At 44.8% G+C, this 10,948-nt stretch overlaps 1 pseudogene; it reads left to right on the top strand.

Moving 5' to 3' along the window:
* The first annotated feature begins 9,620 nt into the window (after positions 1–9,620).
* On the top strand, positions 9,621–10,502 carry LOC143390576 (BTB/POZ domain-containing protein KCTD5-like; annotated as a pseudogene).
* Positions 10,503–10,948: the final 446 nt, after the last annotated feature.

Here is a 10,948-nt window from a genome sequence, read left to right as displayed (position 1 = left end):
AAGGCGATTGCCAGCAGAGAAGGGGTGGTAGTGAGTAGTGAAGTAGAAACTTATGGAGATGGTTGTCCCCAGGGTCTGAAGTGCTGGAGCTAGTGAGTGGTGGCTCCAGGTCCCAGCAAGGAGCCCATGGAATGAGAAGTGACCAGGAGAGAGGCCCGAGGAGACAGAGCCCTTGAGGAGTGGGGGCCAGGGGAGAGCACAGAGTGAGGCAAATGTCCAGGTGGGGTCCATGAGCCCTGAAGTAGCTGGAGGGTACCAGGGGAAGGAAAGAAGGAGACACTGAGAAGGGAAGAAGAGTTGACCACAGGAAAGGAGAGGGTGGAGGAGGAACAGCGGGGCAAGTCCAGAAGAGGCCAGAGGGCAGAGAGGAGCCCTGCTTTCCTGGGCCCAGCAGCCCGCGGTTCCTTGGTTCATAGAACCAGCCACTTCTCCAGGTCCCCAGTGCCTGTGCTGTCATTAGTTCAATCTGCCCATCACACTAATGGGGACTTAGTCCCTTAGCTGGAAAGAGCCTTGTGTCCAGGAGGGGCTGGAAAGGACAGGCAATGACTCCTCTGCAAGTTGGGTCTCAAGGGACGGAGTCTTGTCCCTTAGCCAACTCTTATGAAGTACAGGTGAGATTTTGGAACCAATTGGAAATGTTTGGTTAGGATGTCTTTGGGAGAACTCTCAAGGGCAGTGGTGCCATACTCAAGCAGAGCTGGATTGGAATCCTGGCTCAGCCTTTCACTGGCTGTGGGAACTCACACAGAAACAGTACCCCCTGGTGGTCTCAGTTCCCTCTTCTATAAACTGTGATGAACAGTGCCCTTCACCACATCTGACCCAGAACAGCCACCCAATAACCCACACTTTCTACGTTTCCTTGTCCCCTTATTGGTGTGGGAATCACACCAAGTGGGGATCAGACACAATGTCCACTGCTCAGGACAGACTAGAAGTGGTGTCTAGAGACTTTCCCTCATGACTTTGAGAGGCAGAATACCTTGACAACATTGGGACTATGAAGTGGGCAGTATAGAGGGTGGAGAGCATCCTGCCACTGAAAAGAGGCAAGTAAAGATCTCAAACATTGAAATACAGCCTCTAGGGCTGGGGTTGTGGCTCAGTGGTAGAGCACTTGCCTTCCATGTGTGGGGCACTGGGTTCAATCCTCAGCAGCACATAAATGAATATAATAAAGATATTGTGTACATCTAAAAAAATTAAATATTAAAAAGTTTAGGGCTAGGGATATAGCTCAGTTGGTAGAGTGCTTGCTTCGCATGCACAAGGCCCTGGGTTCAATCCCCAGCATCACAAAAAAAAAAAAGAAAGAAAGAAATACAGCATCTAGAAGGTTGCCTTGATGAAGAGTGAGCCACAGCCTGAGCTGTGTTCTGAGCGCAGAATGATGGAGAAGGGGAGGCTGGGAAGGGTGATGCTTTGGGGTGCTGGTCATAGTTAGAGGGGAAGAGCCTACGTAGGGTTTGTGTGGTGGTTTTTAGTTAGTGGCACATTTCCTAAGCATAGGGCCTCACCTAGAGGGGAAACAAGGGCAGGAAGGGCAGGACCACTGGGGGAGATCTAGACATCCTTAGCAGGGAATCTGGGGCCAAGTTTAGTACAGGACTGGTCAGGGGATGACAGGAGATAAAGAATCTGCCAAGGGAACTGCCTGCCAGATTCCCGGTTAATAACCCCACTTTTGCAGTGGAATGTGGTGCAGAAAGCCTTCCCTCAGGAGGGGTACAGCAACTATTCCCAACTTCTCACCTTATGCCTGCCCTGGGCGCACACTGTGACCATCCATTTCATCCCCTGTAAAATGGGAATAGTAGCCACTGATCCCTGCCTGGGATTAGTGTTGTACTCATCTTGCACAGGAGGAAACAGGTTGAGAAAGATCACACAGCAGAAAGCAGCGGGGCCTGAGCCCTGTGCCGCTTACGGCTCCTTCAACAGCCAAGACAAATCTCAGCAGCCTTCCAACCCACTCACCTGTGGACATCCTGCAGGCATGGGGTCTGCAGGGACACCAGGAAACCAGCTGCTCTAGAGGCGATACGTTCAGAGCCAAGTGGGCAGAATCGGGAGGCAAGTGCCTCAGTGTGAATCACATTTCTGTGGGTGAGCTGTTTTGCCTCCTTTCTTTTGTCTGAAAAGTAAGATAATAAAAATGACTGACTACAAGCCGAGTGCAGTGGCCACACTAGTAATTCAGCTATTAAAGAGGCTGAAGCAGGAGGATCTCAAGTTCAAGGCCAGCCTGAACAATTTAGCAAGACCCTGTCTCAAAACAAAAATAAAAAAAAAAAAAAAGAGGGGCTGGGGCTGGGGCTGTAGCTCAGTGGCAGAGCACTTGCCATGCTATAGTGAGGCACTAGGTTCGATCCTCAGCATCACATAAAAATAAAAAAATAAAATAAAGGCATTCTGTCTATCTACAACTACCAAAGAAAAAGAAAGAAAAGAAAAAAGACAGGGCTTGGGGTGCAGCTCAGTGGTAGAGCACTTGCCTAGCATGCTCAAGGTCCTAGTTTCAATCCCTAGCACCACAAGAAAACAAAAAATAACGATATACGTGTTCACTGTCCTGGTCATTAGTCCCAGATAAATAGCACACTGGGAGGGGAGACACCAAGTCTTGAAAGGGAAGTTGTGAGAAAAGACTTGTGGCCTGAATGCAGAATAAAAAGGCAGTGACTGGAAAGACTCATGATAGAAATGACTTAGTAACTAGAAATCTTCAGAAGGGGCCTGGGGGGATGAAGATGATCCATGAAGGCAGCAAAAGAAAACCTCAAACATTGTGCCTTAGACAAGGTAGAGCACCCAAATCTCAGTGAGGACCACAAAAGCTGGAATCACACTCAGCATGAGGAAAGTATTTTTCCAGTCTTGCAATGCACTCAGCTAAACACGTTTTTATTTGCTCCAGGAAACTGAGGGTTCTTTATTCATTCTGTAATATTTTTCTTTCTTTCTTTCTTTTCTTTTTCTTTTTCTTTTTTTTTTTTTTTTTTTTTTTTTTGTGGTGCTGGGGATTGAACCCAAGGCCTTGTGCATGCGAAGCAAGCACTCTACCAACTGAGCTATAGCCCCAGCCCCCACTGTAATATTTTTATTATTGAGAGAAGGATATTTCTTTTCTTTCATGAAAGAGAAGTATTTCTCAGTTACTAAGTTGAATATGAAGTTATAAAAATCCTCTGGCTCTATGTATTTGAGTAAGATTCTGTTCTCAAGTCATGAGGGTCAGGGTGGGGAAGGATTTTGGATTCCAGGCACTGCTGGTGGGAATTTATTGGTGCAGCTGTGGTGAAGGACACATCAGTGATATCTGTTAAACCCTTATAAATCTTTGCCCCAGTAATTCCACTCCTAGAAATTTATCCTAAACAAACTCATGTTCAATCATACAAAGATATAATATAAGGGGGGAACCAAGAGAATCAGGTGCAACATTTAACTGTTGCAGACCTTGGAGAAATTCCAATTGTCTTTATCCTGGCCAGATCATGTCTGTAGGTGGCCGGGGAAGGCTCTAGAAAAGGGGATCATTGTGATCTTGTTCCACTATTGGCACTCTGAATCTGTGTGTCAGTTACTGGAAGAGAATCCTGATGTCACTGTGAGTCCCCAGGTGAGGCAGCGCTACTTCACAGAGAGAGTCCAGACACCCGTAGGATCTCAGTTGTGTAAAATAAAAGACTCACATCTCCCATTTGCACCTAGGCACTAGTTCCTCTTTTGCACAGCTGGATATTTGCAATTATGTTCTGTGTTGGGCAATCTGCAAAATAATAAAACAGAGGGGAAGAAAAGATTTGTATGAGATTGTATGATTGTTAGAGTTTGGACTCTAAAGCCAGACAGTCTGGATTTTGTATGCTAGTCCTGCTGCTAATGAGCTGTATGGCCTCGGAAAAATCACTTATTCTCTTTGTGCCTCAGTTGTCTCATCTGTAAAATGGGTAAAATAATAGTGCTTATTCCATAGATATGGTAGGTTTAATAATGCCCCCCCAAAGACATTCACTTACTCATACCTGGAACCTGTGAATACCTCACATTGTAAAAGAGACTTCACAAATGTGATGGAGTTAAGGATTTTGAGATGGGAAGATTATTCTGATTTTTCAAGTGGGCCTGATAGAGTCACAAAGGTCACTATAAGGGGAAAGCAGGGTGATCATAGTGGGTAGGAGATGTGACCATGGGAGGACGAGGGTGGAATGAAGTGAGGAAGGGGTCATAAGCTGATGCAGGTGGTCTCTACAAGCAGGAAAATACAAGGAATCAGACTTTTCCCCAGAACCCTCAGAAGGAACATAGCCCTGCTGCCATCTTCATTTTAGACTTCTGACCCTGGAACTGCATGATAATAAATGTGTGTTGTTGGTGGCACTGTCGGCCATGTTTGTTACAGCAGGTACAGGAGACTAGTATAGTAGGCATATTGAGGATTCAGGAGTTAACACATGTAATTGCTTAGAAGAGTGTGTAGCACACAGTGAGTGCTTTATAAATGCCGACTTTTATGTGAATCATGGGACTACTTTTTTTTTTTTTTTTTTAGTACTGGGGATTGAACTCAGGAGCACTCGACCACTGAGTCACACCCCCAGCCCTATTTTGAATTTTATTTAGAGACAGGGTCTCACTGAGTTGCTTGGATCCTTGCTAAAATGCTGAGGCTTGGGGGCTGGGGATGTGTCTCAGGCGGTGACGCGCTCGCCTGGCGTGCGTGCAGCCAGGGTTCGATCCTCAGCACCACATACAAAGATGTTGTGTTTCCGAAAACTAGAAGATGAATGATGAAAGATTCTCTCTCTCTCTCTCTATCTCTCTCTCTCTCTCTCTCTCTCTCTCTCTCTCTCTCTCTCTTTCTCTCTCTCTCTCTCTCTCTCTCTCTCTCTAACTTTCAAAAAAATAAATAAAATGCTGAGGCTGGCTTTGAACTTGTGATCCTCCTGCCTCAGCCTCCTGAGCCTCTGGGATTACAGGCGAGTGCCACTGCACCTACACAGGACTATTTTTAACAATGGAAAATTGGAACAATCCAAATAACCAGCAGGAATGGAAATTCAAATCTGCATCTATGGAACCGCAGCAAATCAATGAGGCCAACTGGAGCTGTTTCCCGGTGCAGAGCTGATGAAGATGGTAGCAGTGGTGGTGGTGGTGGTGGTGCTGACACCTCGTGTCAGGCACTAAACTCAGCATTATCCCTGCATCACTTCTGTTGATCCTCATAACATTATGGGATAGAGAGTTCTGTCGGTCTGAGTCCAAGCAGGTGAGAGAAACCATTAAGTGATTTAAACAGGGAAAGTTTAATCATAAAAAATTATTAGCCCCGGGCTGGGTTTGTGACTCAGTGGTACAGTGATAGCCTAGCACATGTGAGGCCCTGGGTTTGATCCTCAGCAGCACATAAAAACAAATAAATAAAGGTATTGTGTCCAACTACAACTAAAAAAATGAAAAATATTTAAAAAAGAAGAATTATTAGTCAGGCTGGGCACCGTAGTGCATGCCTATGATCCCAGCAACTGAGGAGGCTGATGTAGAGGGATCGCAATTTTGAGATCAGCTTGAACAACTTAAGGAGACCCTGTTTCAAAATAAAATAAAAAAGGGTGAGAACATACAAGCACAGGCAACTCCTTTTTCAATACAACTCCTAAAGCTCAGGAAATAATGCCAAGAGTTAATAAATGGGATGGCATCCAATTAGAAAGCTTCTGCACAGTAAAGGAAACAATGAAGGAGACATGATTAATACTTCTGACATGATTAATACTAGAATATATAAAGAACTCAAAAAATTTTATACCAAAAAAATCAAATAACCCAATTAATAAATAGGCAAGTGAATTAAACAGACATTTCTCAAAAGGAGAAATACAAATGGCCAACAAGTATATGAAAATATGTTCAACATCAGTAGTGGTTAGGAAATGCAAATCAAAACTATACTGAAAAAGCCCTGGGTTCGACCCCCTGTTCCAAAAAAAAAGAAAAATAAAAAATAAAAAACTACACTGAATTGAGCGCAGTGGTGCACACCTGTAATTCCAGTGGCTCAGGAGGCTGAGACAGGAGGATCTGGGGTTCAAAGCCTGTGCCTGTGGGGAACTTCCCTGAATGACCACACCTTCCAATCCTGAAGCTTGAGGCTCTGACCAATCACTACATTTCATGGTGACTTGGGTGATGTCTCAGGTCAGAAAGCAAGGAGTGGCCCCAGGCGTGGGCGTCACCTGCCGGTTTGAGCTACACTCACCAGTTCCTTTGTAATCCTACCCCTTGCCTCATTTGAATGGCTTCTTCCCAATAAAAGGGTTCAGCACGTGCTCCTCTCTCTCTTTCTCCACGGACCCCTAAGGTCAGAGGAGCCTTCACAGGACCCAGAGAAAAAGGTATTTCTCTGTGTGGTTATTTCATGCATCCACCTCACCTGGAGTGACCTTAAGTGTTTAGTCATGGAACTGGAACGTGACAAAAGCCAGCCTCAACAACAGTAAGGTGCTAACAACTCAGGGAGGCTCTGTCTCTAAATATAATAGGAAATAGGGCTGGGGTGTGGCTCAGTGGGGAGCGCCCCTGAGTTCAATCCCTGATACCCAAACAAAACTACTCTGGGATTTCATCTCACACCACTCAGAATGACAGATATGAAGATATAAATAATAATAAATGCTGGAGAGGATGTGAGAGAAAAGGAACACTTTTACACCGTTGGTTGGATTGTAAATTAGTACAACCAATGTGGAAATCAGTATGGAGTTTCCTCAGATGACTAGGCATGGAACCACCATATGACCCAGCTATACCACTCCTCGTTATTTATCCTAAAGAATTAAAGTCATGGGCTGGGGTTATGGCTCAATGATAGAGCGCTTTCCTAGCATGTCTGAGGCACAGGGTTCAATTCTCAGCACTGCATATAAATAAATGGCTAAAATAACGGTATCATCAATAACTAGAAATGTATATATTTTTAAAAATTTAAGAATTAGAGTCCTCGTGCTATAATGATACACACATACTCATGTTTATAGCGGCAAAACTCACAAGAGTCAAACTGTGGAACCAGCCTGTGTGTCTATCAGAGTATGAATAGATAAAGAATATGTGATGTATATACAATGGATTTTTATTCCTCCAAAAAAGAAAATTGAAATTATGTCATTTTCAGAAAAATGGAACTAGAGACCATTATGTTAAGCAAAGTAAGCCAAACTTAGAAGGTCAAGGGTCATAGGTTTTCTCTCATAGGTGAAAGCTAGAGAGGAAAAAGGAAAAGAAAAACGGGGGGCAGGGATCTCGTGAAAATCAAAGGGAGATCAGGAGAGAAAAGGGACCAGGAGGTGGAAGGCGTGTGGGGGGAGTGCTGGGGAGTGATACTGGTCAAACAATGTTTTTACATCATGTGCATGTAGGTATATGTAACAACAAATCCATCACTATGTGCCACTATGATGCACCAATTAAAAATGTGGGCAGGGGAGTTAGGGAGGTAGTGTGGTGGTAGAGTGCCCTTGGTTCTGTCCCCAGTAACCACCCCCAACGTGCACACACACACACAAGAATTATTAGCCAGGTTATGGGGTGTGCACCTGTAGTCTCAGCTACTAGTGAAGCTGAAGTGGGAGGGTCACTTGAGCTCCTGAGTTCGAGACCCACCCAGGCAGCAGAGTGAGACTTGAGTCTCAACAAAACAAAACGAGGGGCTGGGGTTATGGCTCAGTGGTAGAGCACGTGTCTCGCACGTGCAAGGCCCTGGGTTCAATCCTCAGCACCCATAAATAAATAAATAAATAAAATAAAGTTATGGTATCCAACTACAACTACAAAAGATAAATATTAAAACAAAACAAACAAAAAAAAAAAAAAGAAAGAAAAATAACCAGGTCTGAAATTAAGACTCTGTTGGAGCAGGAATGGCTGGGCTTCGTAGAATAGCAGAGATGTTGCTGAGGTGCTGCACTGTCCATGGAACTTGCCAGAAAAACATCCTCACAGCCGCTGGGAAAAATTGTAGGGAAAAGTGTTCCCACTAGGCACATCCCACTGCTCCCAAGGTGGGTGTGGGGTGCTGGAGTGAGCAGCTGCACTGACTGCTGCTGGCCACAGTGCCCTGCAGGAGCCTGGTGCTGGAAAAGCTGCCCTAGCCTCAGGGCTGAGCTGCACAAGCTGGCCAGGTTGAGAGGAAGGCCCCAAACCAGAAAGCAAAACCTTTCTCCAGAAACGTCTCTCTACGCCCTCTTCTGGCAGGATTTAACATTGTGCCGTCTGACCAAAGAAATGGTTCAGATCCGCATTCAGAGCAGGCATATTTGGGGTTGTGAGGTAATAAATAAATAACCAGCACAGAATTATTAATTCCATTTTATAGATGTGGAAACTGAGGCTCTTGAGAGAAGAAGCAGCCAGCCCAAGGTCATTACACAACCAGTGCTAGGAGAAGCAGGTTGGCAAAAATTATCTACGGAGGGCTGGAGTGTAGCCAGTGGAAGAGTGCTGGCCTGGCATGCAGGAGCCCTGGATCCCCAATAACACACACATACACACACACACACACACACACACACACACACACACACACAATCATCTATGTTACATCATTGTAGTCATATTTCTACCAACCATAAACCTGCACAGAACACTCCTCAATCTGGAGGGCTAACCACCACGTACTAACATTTGCCTGATTTACATGTTTTTGGGTTGAATGTACTAAATTTCTGTGATTGTAGGCAAAACAAAACAACCACCAAACTAATACAGTTCAACCTAGTATTTGCTTCTATGATATGGTGTGTGGAGTTTTTACAGTGAATGTGAGTTACTTTTATAAATGGGAAAAGCTATATATCTGTATACATACATATATGTTTTATATATTCATACAATTTCATTATATATACACTGTATATATACATTATATAAATGTATTGATTATGTGTATTTGTTTTGGAAAGATCTCCCTCCAATGTCCTTTGTAGTGGTCTTTTTCTCTGCAATAAAATAGAAAATCTAAGCTTAGCTAGCAAGGATTCAAAGACTTCAGGGAAAAGTATTTGCAGTTTAACCCACTGGGAGAGACCAAGAGCTACTGGCTAATGGTCCCTGCTTTGTTTGTTGATGACTTACCATAGGAAAAGCCTATCTTATTTTATGCTTATTTTATGTGATTTGAGTCATAACACAGAGAAGTTGCTAAACATGTGCAGCCATTACTTTTAGGAAGTATTTGAACGATTTAGACTCTGTCCTCCTACATCTAAATGTTGAAACCACACACACACACACACACACACACACACAGGGAGGTGATGTATGTCTGAGACATTATAGATGCCAATACCCTGATCTGCTCATTGCACATTGTATTGAAATGCCACACTGTACCCCATAAATCTGTACACTTACTATGCATCATTTTAAATATGTATTAATAAAATAAAATTTTTAAATAAAATGCTTCAATGTTCTTACATGTAAAAGCAAATCTTCAGAGCTTGCTGTGGCTGTGATAACTGCAAGGTGCTGATGTTCCCGTTGTCCCATGTCACCCAGGGTGGGACTATAGGAGGGCCAGAGCTTCTGCTGCCTGGTGCCCCTGCAACATGTCCAAGTGGCTCTGACTCAATGTCAGGGGCACCTACTTTCCCATTCCCTGGCACAGGCTGTGCTGTGACCTGAAATTCTTCCTGTGCTGCCTGTTCCAGGCAGACTGAGATCTGGACTCAGACAAAGAAGAAACAGGTGCTCATTTAGTCTGAACCCAGACTCAACTACTAGAGACATGGCAAGCTGGTTATGAGCAAAGACCTTGTCAAGGAGAGAGTGTCAGAGGGAGCAGGATTTTACATCACCATGTTCATAAAACTTGTAAAGGGCAAAATTAGAGAAGGAGATGTCACGATGTCACCAGTGTCTGTGCAGCACGTGCTTCAATGCCAGGGAAGGGCCTCAGGCGGGTGGTAGCCACATGTGTAGTAGCTCCAAGGTTGAACAGCCCATCAGCATCAGCTCCTCCTACAATTGGGAATGAGGCCAAGTTCTGCTGCATGGTTTCCAAGGGGCTGCTCATTACCCAGGAGGGCAGGACCAGTGGCCCAATGAGAAAGCCAAGATTTGCAAGAAGCAGGTGGAGGATTGTTGCATCAGGCAACATAACCAGTCAGGGTCTTCCAAGTGAATTTAAGCTAAATAAAGACTCAGACACTGAAAGTACCTTTTCTTTGGGTTCAGTGACCGCTCCTCAGCCTCAGCTACCCCAAAGGGGGCAAGCAGGCAAAAAGAGAGTGAGAAGCACCTGCTGGAATTTTTATTGGGGAGAAGCTATTCAAATGCAGCAAGGGGTCAAGTTTACAAAGGAATAGGTGAGTGTAACAGAACCCCTCTGGGTGCCTCCTCATTCTAGGGCCATGCCTTGTTATCTGAGTGAGGGAAGAGCCCTAGACATGAGCCATGACCCACCGCGCCAGACTACAGTGATCTTTTAGATCCCAGTGGTGCAACAGGACTTAAAGGTGCGTGCATTTGGAGTGGCTCCCCACAGGATGTGAAATGTGGTATTGAGAGCTGAAGAGAAGATTTACCTTTTCCCAAGATGCAATGAACCATTATGTCCAGGAAGCGTGGTCATGAGAAGAACTTGCTTTTGATAATTTCTCTTGAAATCTGGGTGCAAATCCCTTTTGCTTCTGAGGTGGGTAGTGAGAGATGGGCCCAGCTCGCCAAAGCTGGGTATCCCCATGGGCAGGAGGTGCAGAGACTGGTGGGCTACTTCTGGGGACCTTGCTCTATTTTTATCAAGTGCTACACCGGACTGAGGCAGGATGCTCCCAGCTAGTCCCTCAACCCTTAGAGACCGTGGAAGGACTGGATTCTTGGTGTCATGTACACAGTCTAAAATAAGCAGCCTGGGCGTGGCTGGCAGTAATTAGCA

Source organism: Callospermophilus lateralis, chromosome 2 (genome assembly GCF_048772815.1).
Source record: "Callospermophilus lateralis isolate mCalLat2 chromosome 2, mCalLat2.hap1, whole genome shotgun sequence".
NCBI lineage: Eukaryota > Metazoa > Chordata > Mammalia > Rodentia > Sciuridae > Callospermophilus > Callospermophilus lateralis.
Note: the sequence above shows the minus strand (reverse complement) of the source record. Positions and strands in the feature narration are given on the sequence as shown.